This window comes from Maylandia zebra, linkage group LG3 (genome assembly GCF_041146795.1).
Source record: "Maylandia zebra isolate NMK-2024a linkage group LG3, Mzebra_GT3a, whole genome shotgun sequence".
NCBI lineage: Eukaryota > Metazoa > Chordata > Actinopteri > Cichliformes > Cichlidae > Maylandia > Maylandia zebra.
The window spans coordinates 31003351-31017360 of record NC_135169.1 but is presented as its reverse complement, the minus strand read 5'-3'; the positions used below and the strand labels follow the sequence as shown (position 1 = coordinate 31017360).

At 39.7% G+C, this 14010-nt stretch overlaps 3 long non-coding RNA genes across 3 annotated transcripts in view; all 3 read left to right on the top strand.

Annotated features, from left to right (window-relative positions):
- The window catches only part of LOC143416470 (uncharacterized), a 28925-nt gene extending 15246 nt beyond the window's left edge, over positions 1–13679 (top strand). The window contains exon 3 of the long non-coding RNA XR_013096839.1: positions 13667–13679. This is a non-coding gene — a long non-coding RNA (uncharacterized LOC143416470). The remainder of the gene's footprint in view (positions 1–13666) is intronic.
- Positions 459–4465, top strand: LOC143416472 (uncharacterized). Its single transcript, XR_013096841.1, has 3 exons — positions 459–674; positions 3552–3818; positions 4211–4465. It is a non-coding gene; the product is annotated as an uncharacterized LOC143416472 (long non-coding RNA).
- LOC143416473 (uncharacterized) lies at positions 8467–12247 on the top strand. Its single transcript, XR_013096842.1, has 3 exons — positions 8467–8682; positions 11560–11826; positions 12005–12247. It is a non-coding gene; the product is annotated as an uncharacterized LOC143416473 (long non-coding RNA).
- Positions 13680–14010: the final 331 nt, after the last annotated feature.

The following is a 14010-nucleotide window of genomic DNA, read 5'->3' as shown; positions in this document are numbered from 1 at the left end:
TAGTGTGACTTTAGACTATTATTAAAGGGAAAAGTAGAGAGGACACAAACAAACTGACCATGGATTAAACATGGATAAAGTACTTTGTATTTGTGACATTTGTCTTTGAATAGATGAAGAATAAATCAGAGGGAATCTGTAGTGTAGTTGTGCATGAAGACAGTCTAATGTGTCACATGCAGGTAAATGTTTTCTGTTTGGTGCTAGAAGCTTAATGACTGAGTGAATGTGTAACGTTTGATCATTACTATTAAGCACTTACTGAAAAAACAACAAATTGCATATTTCTAAAATGATTCTTGAATTTTTTTACTTTCTCTTTAAAATCTTTATTTATTGTAACAAAGTTTTTCCTGAAGCAACTGACAGTCTGATGTTTGTCTTTCCTGTAACATCAACAGCAAGTAAACCCAGAGCCACACTGACAGCACAAAGTTCAGTCATGCCAGCAGGGGGCAGTGTGACACTGAGCTGCTCTGTGGAGGGCTCTGCTGGCTGGAAGTTTGACTGGTTCAGACGTGATTCAGTCTCTTCTAAAGCTCAGCTCATGAGAGGAAATGAAGCAAACAGAGTTATTAGTGTCTCACAAGGAGGTCTGTACCACTGCAGAGGAGGGAGAGGAGATCCAGTTTACTACACAGAGGACAGCAGTGACGTCACAGTTAAAGAAACTCGTGAGTTTAAGCACCCCATTTAGAGTAAAAAAAATGAAGTCTAAAGTTTAAAAACCACATTATGAGATAGTTCATCCTCATCGCAGGTTTTTAATGCAAAATAATTATTTTTAAAATAAAATACTCAGAAATCCCTGTTACTGAAAACAAATGATCTCATGGTCCTGGGCCGTGTTGGCCCAGTATTCTTAGTTCTCTTGTATTTTTGTATTCAGTTCCCTGTTTAGGTTCTGTTTCCTGAGTTGCCCTGTTATGTTGTTCCCTGTGTGCTTTCCCTTTGTGAATCTCACCCCCTGTGTGCCCCTCTATGTATTCATGAGCCCTTGTCCCCTTTCGTGTTTTATTCCATGTTTTCCCCAGCCTGTTATGTCTGTGTTCTCCCCGTGCTCTCTCCTCCTGTCTGAACCTCTGTGTACTTCCTGTTTGACTCTGCCCGTCTCCCGTCAGTGTTATGTTCACCCCGCCCTGTCTCGTTATGGTTATCTGTGTCAGCTGTGTTCCCCGTGTGTTCCCACTTTCCTCGTTTACCCTCTGTGTATTTCTGTCTGCGTCTCCCTCTGTTCGGCGTCGCGTTCTCCCTCATGTTGTGTGTTATTCTCCCCGTGGTTCCTGGTACATCTCATGTTTAGTTTTTCCAGTTTAGTTCAGTACTGTTTTGTGTTTCACCTTTAAGCCAGCATCAAAACCGTGATCTTTAAGTTTATCCCCGTGTCTGTGAGTCTGCATCTTGGGTCCTTCTCCTGCCTGCCACACAACGAACCATGACAAATGAAGTGTCCTGCAGAGTAATCAGTGATGATAATGATGTCTAACGTTATTGATCTGAACAGGAAATTTTATATAACTCTCAAGGCTGCAACAGCAGTGGTGTGGAAGGTGAGAGAAAGGGCTGAAGAGCAGGCACTGACTAATGACTTATTGGGAGAGAGCTGTATTTACAGTCGTGAGATACAAACAGAAGCAGTGCAGGGACAAAAGAAATACCTAAACTGGGAAAACTAAAAATCATACAAAGGAACAAAAAACCTGGGACAAACCCAGTACATGACACATAAAGACCTGAGATATGGAACATGGAGCCTGGAATGCAGAAGGACAGGGGGGATAACAGGCACACAAACCAGCAAGAAACAGGACAACACTGATCTTAAATACACAGGCAGTAATGAGGGAGTGAGAAACAGGAAGGAAGCACAGCTGGGTATAATTAGAGATGAAGCAAGAGGAAAGCAAAACTAGACACACTGCACACAGGATGGGCTATCAAAAATGTTTTTTTAAAAAAATAAAAAAATAAATAAATAAAAAGGAAGCATGACATTCATAAAGATGCAGAATAGACACTGAGACATGAAACACAGGGAAGACGTAGAGACAGAGAAACAAGACAAGCATTTGACACATGGAGACAAAAAGGAAAACAAGGATACAGAACAAAACCTTCACTAGAGACATGACGGCAAGAACACAGCGAAAGGCACAGAACAGAACAGGAAACCAGAAAATATCAACACAGAAACCCCCAGAAAACAATAATTCAAAGAATATAACTTAAACCAAAACACAAACAGTGGGTCACCAGAGCCAGGACTGTGACAACAGCACATTCATTTCAGGTTGCCAAATCTGCTTTCTTTAGGATTTAAAATGTAATATAGTTTAAGCTTTGACGTTGACATGTTTTTATAGAAGTCATTTTGCTTTGACATTTCCAATCAGCTCACAGAGAAACCAACACACACACAGTCAACTACAGCTTATCAAAATGTCAAAGTACTCGAGCACTACGGCTGCAACTGTTCATCGAGTAATTCTCATAAAACGATTATAAAAAAATCTTTCCCCTTTTTTTTTGCTTTGATGCTTCGTTTAACAAACAGCTCTGTAGAGTTCAGTCGTCACCATGTGAACTCGAGTGTTTCACCCACATTTGCATCTATAAATAGACCTGCAATAGAAACATATTAAGAAGCACGCCTGTGGATAAAAAGTATGACAACACTGAACGCATGCAGCCCCCAGTTTTCCTACAAAAACACTCATAAAAAACAGCAGCAGTGATGATGATGCTGACACAGTTTAACATGCAGTCAGTCTGCACACATGTAGCAAAGAGGTGGAGCTGTTACAGAGACGGTGAGCTCAAGCTGAGTGAAAGAAAATCTGTTTCTAGTGTGTAAAACAGGAGCGCTGTTCCTGTCTTCACCATTAAAACCTTTCCTGGGAAAAAGCTCAGAAGTCCTTCATCACCTGATCAATGAACTCTGACTTGAGGAAAAGTGAACTTTTTAGCTGCTCCATCCACGGCTGTTTGTTTTACACAGGAAAAAAATTCTGCATTAAAGATGCAGAAGTCACATTAAAATATGCAGATGAACTGTTAACTTGCCCGGTGTCATGTTTAAATCAGGCAGCTCACAGAAGGCTCACAGCAGCTCTCCAACATTTTATACCAGTGATAACTGCAGCAAGAAGGGAGGAGTCTAAAGGGGGGCGTGGGGTGTACCATGACCATATTTATTCCAAGGCTTTCATTACATTATTTTTCCAATTTAAAATAAAGTAATACAAAATATTAATACAAATGCTTTAATATTTACAATTATAAATATAAAGGTTTTTTGCAGTAAAACTCAGACACTGACCTGGGGCTGTTAGGTTGGAAACTGAATTATTATTAACATCTGCATCAGCAGAACCTCGTTTACATCAATGCAAGAATTTGCCTGAAAGGACAGAGTAAACCTCATTACGCTGACTTTTTATCATTGCAACCAACACGTAGTCTGCACACTGAAATTAATTCTAACACTAATCATTCAAATAATTATGATAATAAGCTGCTGCTGGAAACAGTGATGTCTTTGTTTTTCTCAGTTCGTAACAGGATCACAGTGAAACTGCAGCACAGCTGGTCTCAGATATTCACTGGTGAGACAATCACTGTCAGATGTGAGATTCAGGGAGGTGAAGGAAAGGTGTGGAAATATGAATGGACAGCACCCAACACAAACAGCCCTCCAACATCCAGTGAATACAGGATCAGCAGAGTTTCAGTGTCCCACAGTGGAGACTACAGATGTCGGGGTAGCAGTGACTATCTCTTAACAGGATGGAGTGATGCCTTCAGACTGACAGTTTCATGTGAGTTGGACCATGATTCATGCTGACATTTCATGTTTTCATGTTTACATCTGTCTTAACAGGAAAACTCCAACAATGATCCAGCTGTCTGCAGGCAGCTCAGGACAACAGTTTTTCTCACTGTACAAACAGAAAGGAGAGACACCATGGAGGCTCTTAAAATATCAGCAATGTAAAGAGGAATGTACAGAGATGACAGTTTGATAAGAGGATGATAAATCAGTGAAATCTTTAGTTTGTTAAACAGTCTAATGTGTCACATGCAGGGAAACTAATTAATTTTTGTGTTTGTAGATAAATTACTCTGTGAATGTTTAAAGTGTGATTAGTGCTGTAAGAAATGTATTCTTTATGATGATTTAATTTGTTTAATGGTTTTGTTTCTTCAACAGCAAGTAAACCCAGAGCCACACTGACAGCACAAAGTTCAGTCATACCAGCAGGGGGCAGTGTGACACTGAGCTGCTCTGTGGAGGGCTCTGCTGGCTGGAAGTTTGACTGGTTCAGACGTGATTCAGTCTCTTCTAAAGCTCAGCTCATGAGAGGAAATGAAGCAAACAGAGTTATTAGTGTCTCACAAGGAGGTCTGTACCACTGCAGAGGAGGGAGAGGAGATCCAGTTTACTACACAGAGGACAGCAGTGACGTCACAGTTGTGGAGACTTGTGAGTTTTAAACCTTCTGTTATTTAAGTTTCTCATGTGTTTCATACAAATGTAGAAATAAACATTGTGGCATCAACTCCAGAAAAGACTAGAAAAACTGCATATTTTTAGGTCATTATCAGCTGTTAGTCTTTAAATTGTGTTTAATATTTGTGTTAAATATTTTTGGCCTCTCTTTCTAAATGCTTCTTCACCTTAAACTGACTTTAAGTGGACATGAAAGACTACATGTATTAAGCCACAGAGCCCTAAAAACAAACAAACAAACAAAAATAAAGGTTAATCCTGAACATGTTGTTATCCGAGGTCATCACCAAGCTAACAGCTCAGCTAACATCAGGTCAGATCAGGGTCGGTAACCTGCGGCTCTTCCGCCCCTCAGCTGTGGCTCCCGCAAACTTTGGGTGAAACAATTAAAAATAAAAGTCCCAAACTTCCTTTAAGAAGGTGGCCTGATGGGTAATGTATTCCGTGTATTCCGTGCCACAGGTTTAATGTTGTGGTGAAGACAGGGACCGCCTCTCTCTGCGGTGTGTGCGAAGCAGCGAGTGAGAGTAACATCTGCAGGAGGAAGTTTACAGAGTGAGAAAAAGAAAAGTGTGTTTATAGCAGCAGCTACTGCAGCCAGAGAGAGTCTGACAGGCCCAGCTGTGAGCCACATGTTAGTATCCAGCTGTTCACTGTGTTCACCGCCTCCAGAGGAAGAAAGTGTGCTGCTGTAACCTTCCCTCGCCTCTCTCCATCTCTGCACTTTGCCATAAGTTGACCCAGAGCAGAAAGCTAGTTAGCAGCTACGAGCCAAACTCAGAACACTGAGCATCAGCCAGAGGTCTCCGTGGGTCAGAGCCGTGGATCTGGAGATAAACCTGCCGTTCTGACACTCATGTCAACATGACAAAGTCTGCTTTCCATAAGGAGACAAATTTGTGTTGAAAGTGTTACAAATGTGCACAATATTATCAACAAGCAATGATTTGTACACATTTGTTTCACACTGGGACTTGAAAGCAGCTCACATTTGTGGATCTGTGTGAAGCTGGCAGTTAAATTAGACTCAAAACCCCACGTGGGCACGAGACGTGATCTGTGCGTGTCAGGTGATTCGTCCACATGTATTTAACGTGTTGTGAGCTGTGTATTATCATCAGATCTGCTGTTATTGTGCAATAAATATCTTTATGTTTTCGACCCTGAGCTGATGTATTTTATACTCAGGGCTGCCCGTGGCTGCATGAAAACAACAGAAGATGATCGCTCATTGAAACGGACTGAAGACATAATTATATACAAATAGTTTTCATGATTATTCTTCTTATTTTACAATTATTGGACCACAGCTACATTTTATTTACTTATTCTGAACTCAAACAGACCTGCAGAATGATGCTTTATTTAAAGTAGGCCTGCACAGGCCTGTGCTGTTTTTCTCCTCTTTAAAGTTTTTGTTAAAAAGTTCTTAAAAGGTAAAAAAGCTCTTCTTCTTGTTAAGACATCTTGTATTGTATTAAGTATATTTATTATCATCTCTGAATTATGGACGATGAATTTTAAAGAAAGAAATCTGAAAAACAATCCAGACGTTAAAATTTGTCCCTCAATGATCAGCAGTTACTCAGGTTTGTGTCGACACATTTGTACAATAGTTTGTGTGAACTGGAGACCTGAAAAGTTGCACACAAATCACTGCACACATCTGTAAATCTTACTTTCTGCTTGTGAATCATATTATACACAGTTGTACCACTTTCAAGGTAAATTTGTTGCCATAAAAACAAGGATATACTGTCCACCTTCACTCCCTGTCTCTGTAGCTGTAAGTGGTTCTTCAAAGGGAAAATGCAGCTGTTAGCTGTAATGTTAGGATTTGTAGATCACTTTATAAATGTGGAGTGTGTGGAGAACAAGCTGTGTGAGTCAGATACACCAGTGGGCCACCACACACGTGTACCACACGGTAAATAAATGTAAACACTGATTTTTAAATCCAACTTCATTTACAGTCAAAGTGTCACCAGGATGCAGTAAATCTTTCTCCTCTGAACAACAGCAAAAAGAAAATCAGGCTTCAAAATGACTTCATGTTTCTATTTGTGTCTAACTGGATAATTTTCTGTGAACAGTTCCCAGTAAGCCCACTGTGACCCTGCAGCCATCCTGGCCTCAGATATACAGCGGTGAGACAGTCACTGTCAGATGTGAGATTCAGGGAGGTGAAGGAGCTCAGTGGACGTATGAATGGAGAGCAGCCAAGTTAAACACACCTCCAACATCCAATGAATACAGAATCATCAGAGCTACTGAGTCTGACAGTGGAGGATACAGCTGCCGGGGCAGGAGGGACTATTTCTTCTCAGGGTGGAGTGATATCATCACACTGACTGTATCATGTAAGATCTTTCATCCAGATTATTTCAAATTACTTATTGTGTTAATCTAACCTTTAATTGGGAAAATGAGTCATCTGCCTATTAAATAAAATCACAAATCAGATGTTAATTTATTAATTTTTTATTCTAGTAACTTTCAAACATGATAACAGACAGTTTGTGTTTATATTACAAAACTGATCATTTAACCATTTGTGGACAGGCTGCAGTCTTCAGTGTCCATGAACAGCATCAACATGCTGGTTCAGACGTTTCTTCTCAGGGTCGAAATTATTTATTTTCTTCTTGTATAAAAATATTTTTAATGTTAGTTTTAATCCAAAATTAATGGTTAAAAACATGTAACACATATAAACATTATAGAAAAAGCAAGTGAATGTTTCAGTTCAACAAGCGCTCCAGTCAGACATTAAACTTCAGTAACACTGTGCAGTTATGAAACTTTAATCTGAGTCAAACTGATTTAATCAGCATTAAATAAATCAATGAAATAAACATCACCCCACAGATACAACCCCAGTGAATTATGTCCAGTGTTCACTCAGTGTGGGTGTTAAACTGTGTGACTGGAGTCGTGCTTTGTGGCATCGAGAGCTCAAAACACTCCGTCAGCAACAAACTGACCATGGATTAAAAAAGTACACTTGGTGAGAGACAAACAGGGTATTTTAAAACTTTACTTATACTCGATAGCACTATAATTACTGCTTGTGAATTGAAATGCATTCTGGGATACCTGGCTGCCTCACGTCCACAGTACCACCAGTTCATCGCAGTCAATTTTCTAGTATCGATCTGTGCTGACTTACTCTACATGGTAACCAATCAGATGTTAGACAAGCTGCAGTGGCAGCGTTAAACAAGACCCTCCACAGGTTGATCACATTTTGGCAAGTTTGGTCTCATGAGGAACACAAACTCCATCTTTAGCTGAATTAAACTCAAAGGACTCCTGTGTGGTTTTATTTTATTGGAGACTTCATTGGAGTCTGTCAGCCTCTCTGATTGTTGAGTTTTCCTCTGTAAATAAGGTGTTTACATTATTCAAAATTACATCATAGAAAACTACATGAACTTGATGTTGGAACCATGTCAGCGATGGTCACGGTGCTCGAACAATAACAGACACCATTCAGTGTAGTGTGACTTTAGACTATTATTAAAGGGAAAAGTAGAGAGGACACAAACAAACTGACCATGGATTAAACATGGATAAAGTACTTTGTATTTGTGACATTTGTCTTTGAATAGATGAAGAATAAATCAGAGGGAATCTGTAGTGTAGTTGTGCATGAAGACAGTCTAATGTGTCACATGCAGGTAAATGTTTTCTGTTTGGTGCTAGAAGCTTAATGACTGAGTGAATGTGTAACGTTTGATCATTACTATTAAGCACTTACTGAAAAAACAACAAATTGCATATTTCTAAAATGATTCTTGAATTTTTTTACTTTCTCTTTAAAATCTTTATTTATTGTAACAAAGTTTTTCCTGAAGCAACTGACAGTCTGATGTTTGTCTTTCCTGTAACATCAACAGCAAGTAAACCCAGAGCCACACTGACAGCACAAAGTTCAGTCATGCCAGCAGGGGGCAGTGTGACACTGAGCTGCTCTGTGGAGGGCTCTGCTGGCTGGAAGTTTGACTGGTTCAGACGTGATTCAGTCTCTTCTAAAGCTCAGCTCATGAGAGGAAATGAAGCAAACAGAGTTATTAGTGTCTCACAAGGAGGTCTGTACCACTGCAGAGGAGGGAGAGGAGATCCAGTTTACTACACAGAGGACAGCAGTGACGTCACAGTTAAAGAAACTCGTGAGTTTAAGCACCCCATTTAGAGTAAAAAAAATGAAGTCTAAAGTTTAAAAACCACATTATGAGATAGTTCATCCTCATCGCAGGTTTTTAATGCAAAATAATTATTTTTAAAATAAAATACTCAGAAATCCCTGTTACTGAAAACAAATGATCTCATGGTCCTGGGCCGTGTTGGCCCAGTATTCTTAGTTCTCTTGTATTTTTGTATTCAGTTCCCTGTTTAGGTTCTGTTTCCTGAGTTGCCCTGTTATGTTGTTCCCTGTGTGCTTTCCCTTTGTGAATCTCACCCCCTGTGTGCCCCTCTATGTATTCATGAGCCCTTGTCCCCTTTCGTGTTTTATTCCATGTTTTCCCCAGCCTGTTATGTCTGTGTTCTCCCCGTGCTCTCTCCTCCTGTCTGAACCTCTGTGTACTTCCTGTTTGACTCTGCCCGTCTCCCGTCAGTGTTATGTTCACCCCGCCCTGTCTCGTTATGGTTATCTGTGTCAGCTGTGTTCCCCGTGTGTTCCCACTTTCCTCGTTTACCCTCTGTGTATTTCTGTCTGCGTCTCCCTCTGTTCGGCGTCGCGTTCTCCCTCATGTTGTGTGTTATTCTCCCCGTGGTTCCTGGTACATCTCATGTTTAGTTTTTCCAGTTTAGTTCAGTACTGTTTTGTGTTTCACCTTTAAGCCAGCATCAAAACCGTGATCTTTAAGTTTATCCCCGTGTCTGTGAGTCTGCATCTTGGGTCCTTCTCCTGCCTGCCACACAACGAACCATGACAAATGAAGTGTCCTGCAGAGTAATCAGTGATGATAATGATGTCTAACGTTATTGATCTGAACAGGAAATTTTATATAACTCTCAAGGCTGCAACAGCAGTGGTGTGGAAGGTGAGAGAAAGGGCTGAAGAGCAGGCACTGACTAATGACTTATTGGGAGAGAGCTGTATTTACAGTCGTGAGATACAAACAGAAGCAGTGCAGGGACAAAAGAAATACCTAAACTGGGAAAACTAAAAATCATACAAAGGAACAAAAAACCTGGGACAAACCCAGTACATGACACATAAAGACCTGAGATATGGAACATGGAGCCTGGAATGCAGAAGGACAGGGGGGATAACAGGCACACAAACCAGCAAGAAACAGGACAACACTGATCTTAAATACACAGGCAGTAATGAGGGAGTGAGAAACAGGAAGGAAGCACAGCTGGGTATAATTAGAGATGAAGCAAGAGGAAAGCAAAACTAGACACACTGCACACAGGATGGGCTATCAAAAATGTTTTTTTAAAAAAATAAAAAAATAAATAAATAAAAAGGAAGCATGACATTCATAAAGATGCAGAATAGACACTGAGACATGAAACACAGGGAAGACGTAGAGACAGAGAAACAAGACAAGCATTTGACACATGGAGACAAAAAGGAAAACAAGGATACAGAACAAAACCTTCACTAGAGACATGACGGCAAGAACACAGCGAAAGGCACAGAACAGAACAGGAAACCAGAAAATATCAACACAGAAACCCCCAGAAAACAATAATTCAAAGAATATAACTTAAACCAAAACACAAACAGTGGGTCACCAGAGCCAGGACTGTGACAACAGCACATTCATTTCAGGTTGCCAAATCTGCTTTCTTTAGGATTTAAAATGTAATATAGTTTAAGCTTTGACGTTGACATGTTTTTATAGAAGTCATTTTGCTTTGACATTTCCAATCAGCTCACAGAGAAACCAACACACACACAGTCAACTACAGCTTATCAAAATGTCAAAGTACTCGAGCACTACGGCTGCAACTGTTCATCGAGTAATTCTCATAAAACGATTATAAAAAAATCTTTCCCCTTTTTTTTTGCTTTGATGCTTCGTTTAACAAACAGCTCTGTAGAGTTCAGTCGTCACCATGTGAACTCGAGTGTTTCACCCACATTTGCATCTATAAATAGACCTGCAATAGAAACATATTAAGAAGCACGCCTGTGGATAAAAAGTATGACAACACTGAACGCATGCAGCCCCCAGTTTTCCTACAAAAACACTCATAAAAAACAGCAGCAGTGATGATGATGCTGACACAGTTTAACATGCAGTCAGTCTGCACACATGTAGCAAAGAGGTGGAGCTGTTACAGAGACGGTGAGCTCAAGCTGAGTGAAAGAAAATCTGTTTCTAGTGTGTAAAACAGGAGCGCTGTTCCTGTCTTCACCATTAAAACCTTTCCTGGGAAAAAGCTCAGAAGTCCTTCATCACCTGATCAATGAACTCTGACTTGAGGAAAAGTGAACTTTTTAGCTGCTCCATCCACGGCTGTTTGTTTTACACAGGAAAAAAATTCTGCATTAAAGATGCAGAAGTCACATTAAAATATGCAGATGAACTGTTAACTTGCCCGGTGTCATGTTTAAATCAGGCAGCTCACAGAAGGCTCACAGCAGCTCTCCAACATTTTATACCAGTGATAACTGCAGCAAGAAGGGAGGAGTCTAAAGGGGGGCGTGGGGTGTACCATGACCATATTTATTCCAAGGCTTTCATTACATTATTTTTCCAATTTAAAATAAAGTAATACAAAATATTAATACAAATGCTTTAATATTTACAATTATAAATATAAAGGTTTTTTGCAGTAAAACTCAGACACTGACCTGGGGCTGTTAGGTTGGAAACTGAATTATTATTAACATCTGCATCAGCAGAACCTCGTTTACATCAATGCAAGAATTTGCCTGAAAGGACAGAGTAAACCTCATTACGCTGACTTTTTATCATTGCAACCAACACGTAGTCTGCACACTGAAATTAATTCTAACACTAATCATTCAAATAATTATGATAATAAGCTGCTGCTGGAAACAGTGATGTCTTTGTTTTTCTCAGTTCGTAACAGGATCACAGTGAAACTGCAGCACAGCTGGTCTCAGATATTCACTGGTGAGACAATCACTGTCAGATGTGAGATTCAGGGAGGTGAAGGAAAGGTGTGGAAATATGAATGGACAGCACCCAACACAAACAGCCCTCCAACATCCAGTGAATACAGGATCAGCAGAGTTTCAGTGTCCCACAGTGGAGACTACAGATGTCGGGGTAGCAGTGACTATCTCTTAACAGGATGGAGTGATGCCTTCAGACTGACAGTTTCATGTGAGTTGGACCATGATTCATGCTGACATTTCATGTTTTCATGTTTACATCTGTCTACTACTCTTTGGAGTTCATTCAAAACTGAACTGGTATTTGAAGTTTGAATATTTATTTTGTTATTGTTATTTTCCCTGAACTAAAGGATAATATGATGTATGTTTTCCTGTAACTACAACAGCAAGTAAACCCAGAGCCACACTGACAGCACAAAGTTCAGTCATACCAGCAGGGGGCAGTGTGACACTGAGCTGCTCTGTGGAGGGCTCTGCTGGCTGGAAGTTTGACTGGTTCAGACGTGATTCAGTCTCTTCTAAAGCTCAGCTCATGAGAGGAAATGAAGCAAACAGAGTTATTAGTGTCTCACAAGGAGGTCTGTACCACTGCAGAGGAGGGAGAGGAGATCCAGTTTACTACACAGAGGACAGCAGTGATGTCACAGTTACAGAAACTTGTGAGATTAATTATTTCATTTCTACCAGACTAAGAGGTCATAATATGTTCTGTGCTAAGAACTTTATTCAACAACTGCAAGTTTATTAACCCTTAAATAGGGAAAGTCTTTAGTTTTCCGTTCATTAAGATTACTTGGAGAGGCGAGAAATGGAAAAATAGAAAACATTTCTCGGCCTTATTTTTGATCTTTATGTTTCTTTTTGTCTCTAACTTTTTCACTTCATTACTTAAATCACGCTGCTGTTATTGTGTATATATTTATTTATATTTCTTCATACATTCTTATATAGTTCTATATTGTGTATTTTGTTGTACAGTTATTTTATTTTCAACTTTAATTTATATATTTTATCTTATTCTTTCCCAGTTAAATTTACCCTTCATTCTAATTTGTGTTGTACAGTTATCTCCTTTTTAACCTTAATTTATATCTTATTCCTTCCTAGTAAAATTTACCCTTTTTAATTTTTCATATTTATTTCCTATCTTATTCATAGCTTTTTCCTTTTTTGTGTTCTTTAGGTCACGAGCAGTTGTCCAAGCATTTCACTGCATATCGTACTGTGTATGACTGTGTACGTGACAAATAAAATTTGAATTTGAATTTGAATTTAACTGGATATTTTTCTGTGAACAGTTCCCAGTAAGCCCACTGTGACCCTGCAGCCATCCTGGACTCAGATATACAGCGGTGAGACAGTCACTGTCAGATGTGAGATTCAGGGAGGTGAAGGAGCTCAGTGGACGTATGAATGGAGAGCAGCCAAGTTAAACACACCTCCAACATCCAATGAATACAGAATCATCAGAGCTACTGAGTCTGACAGTGGAGGATACAGCTGCCGGGGCAGAAGGGACTATTTCTTCTCAGAGTGGAGTGATATCATCACACTGACTGTATCATGTAAGATCTTTCATCCAGAGTATCTAAATAAGGAAAAAGCACTTCTTCTTTCTTACAGCTTTATAACTGTCTTTCATGTTGGTCAGTAAAATGTTTAGTTTTTATTCCAACAACAAAAACCTGAACAGCAGCTTTTTATTCACAGTGAAGAGAACAAAACATATGAGAGTAACTTCTCTGCTGTGCAGCTCTAATACATGAAAGATGAAATGCAGAACAAATGCTGGATCTGTCTCAGCTGCTCCACCACATCCACTAAGAAACATTAAATCCACTGATTGTTCCTCATGTGTGTTTTTAACTTAGAAATGCAGCAAATTAAATATGAAAGATTAGTGTTGTGTTTGTGTGATAGTTGTACAGTTTGTTGCAGCTTCACCATTAAAGTTATGTGATATTTATTATTGACATATTTCCACCAAGTTATTTCAACTGGTTTGATTCAGTCATTGACTTTTGTTCTTTTTCTAAACTGAACTGCAGATAAACCAAAGGCCAAACTGAGAGCTGATAACACAGCTGTTCCAGTAGGGGGAAGTGTGACCCTGACCTGCTCTGTGAACCCATCATCATCATCTGGATGGAAATACTACTGGTACAGAGATGAGAAATCCTCTGAAGCCCTGACCACACAAGATGCAGTTTTCCACTCAAATGGACAAATCCGTGTCTCACAGGAAGGACTCTACAGGTGCAGAGGAGGAAGAGGAAACCCAGTTTACTACACAGAGGACAGCCAGTCAGTCAGGATTGGGAAAACTGGTGAGTTCAAAGTTAACAAACCAAAAATCACAACAGTTTGTAAAAATGTGTTTTTATTAGTACAT